This window comes from Lipotes vexillifer, unplaced genomic scaffold, assembly GCF_000442215.2.
Source record: "Lipotes vexillifer unplaced genomic scaffold, Lipotes_vexillifer_v1.1 scaffold469, whole genome shotgun sequence".
Classification (NCBI taxonomy): domain Eukaryota; kingdom Metazoa; phylum Chordata; class Mammalia; order Artiodactyla; family Lipotidae; genus Lipotes; species Lipotes vexillifer.
Genome location: NW_006788006.1, coordinates 205106 through 207315, shown reverse-complemented (window position 1 = coordinate 207315; position 2210 = coordinate 205106). Strand labels below are relative to the sequence as shown.

Sequence of the window (2210 nt, the reverse complement as noted above, 5' to 3'; positions counted from 1 at the left end):
CATCAAATTTCACCTATTTATGCATTCATTATAGATAAATGACAGTGACTCCTAAGAGCTTAAAAGTATCCCATAAGGAAAAAGACAGCTATGAATATGCACTGATTCCAGAGAATCTGGGGAATATTTGGCATGGGCAGCGGGTACTTCTCTAAATAGGTGACAGGTAGGTGTAGCTTTTTGAGACCCTTATTTTCACCTTCAATCTTGAGTTACCAGTGCACTTATTGGATGAAGGATCTGAAGCTAGACCAAAAAAAGCTTCTATCCAAAACAGGCAGGGAGAATAGAGCCAAAATATTGAGTTTTCTAGGGCACTTAAGAGAAAAAAATGTTGTTTTTATTGCCCATGATAAAACCAATTCTTTTTTTACATTGTCAGTCACATATGTCTTTCACAGGAACTTGGTACTTCTAACAATGGAAGTTAACAAGACCTGAAGCACCAATAATACCAAATAAAGCTGAGCCTCAGGGACACTGAAAAATGTCTAAATATTTCAGATATAAAAAGAGAGGACTGGAACTTTGTATTTATGAACTGGTTTGATGAATAGCAATTGAATTGATCCATTTTGAAAACACATTATTAGAAAAAGCTCCTTACAAACTATTTATGATTGAATTAATATTGTCAATCGAATGCAACCATGTGGTTTGCCTATAGGGCTACAGCAAAGTACCTCATGCTGGAAAATGTGAATGTGATGCTCCTGGAGTCTTTGTTCTTGACCCTCTAGATAACTGTTTTCCACCTTGATATGTATGTGTTCCACTTAGAGACTGGATGTTTCCTCAGGCCCTTCTGGAAAGCTCCTACCACATCTTTGTTTCTCAAGCTGTAGATGAGTGGATTGAGCATGGGTGTGAGGACAGTGCAAAATACAGACACAGCCTGATCCTGATCAGGGGTATGAGAGGAACCAGGTGTCATGTACATATAAACATATGGTCCTAGATAAAATCTTACCACTGTTAAGATGGGAGAATCAGGGGGCCAAGGCTTTGTTCCTGCCTTGGGGGGATTTCATATGCAGGACAGTGAGGAAGATGAAGGTGTACGAAGCCATAAAAATCCAAAAGGGATGATGATAAATGTGATGCCCATCACAAAGACCACCACTTCATAGGTGGAAGTGTCTTTGCATGAGATCTTCATGATTGCTGATATCTCACAGAAGAAATGGTGGATTTCTCTGGAGCCACAGATAGGCAGATTCATAGTATAGAATGTGTGGGCTGTAGAAGCAAAAATGCCCCCAGTCCAAGACACTGTGACCATTTGCACAGACCCCTTGGTTTATAATGACTGCATATCTCAAGGGGTTACAAATAGCTACATATCAATCATAGGCCATGAGGGTCAAGAGAATATATTCAGCACCCCAAGGGTAAAAACTTCAAATAGCTGGGTTCCACAGCCAACACGAGTGATGTCCTTCCTTCCAGAGAAAAAGTTTACCATCATCTTTGCAGTAGTACCGCTGATGAGGGCCAGGTCTGTGAGAGAATGATGGCTGAGCAGAAAGTACATTGGAGTGTGGAGCCTCAAGTCCATCCATATCAGGAGGAGCAGGATGAAGTTCCCAATTACTGCAGCAAGGTAGATCAGGATGATAAGGTAGATAAGAATACTGACATACTTCATATTGGGGAAGAGTCCTGAGAGAATTAAACCTGTTGTTAATGTCTCATTTTCTTCCTCAATGGCTGTGACTGATCTGGTTGAACCAAAAGAAGAAGGAAAGGGGACCAAAAGTCAAATTAAATGCTTTAAAGCCTTTTAAAATATTTTTATTGGTCAAGTATTGCTGTAATAATGTGAGATAAAAAGTGACTCCACAAATTTCAATGGCTTATGACAATAAACGTGTATTTTCTTGCTCCCATGTCTGTAAGTCAGGTGGAGCATTTTGCTTTAGGCTGCCAATCAAGTACAGATATACTCCACCAATACTCCTCTTTCTGGGGCTTGCTCTTCTTAAGGAAGATGGCAGAAACCAAAAATGGGCAAGGAAAACTACATGATTCCCCCTAATGCTTGAACTTAGAACTGACTCTATTACTTTCTACCACATTCCCCTGACTAGAGCAAGTCGCACGTAGAAGCCCAACATCATTGTGGTGGGGAAATAAACTCCACCCACAGTGAACCACAAAAGGATGAGGCACATGGGCTTCCCTGGTGGCGCAGTGGTTGAGAGTCCACC

General features: G+C 40.8%; 1 pseudogene; it reads right to left on the bottom strand.

The window, feature by feature from the left end:
• Window positions 1-736: 736 nt before the first annotated feature.
• Window positions 737-1648, bottom strand: LOC103077008 (olfactory receptor 2T27-like; annotated as a pseudogene).
• Window positions 1649-2210: the final 562 nt, after the last annotated feature.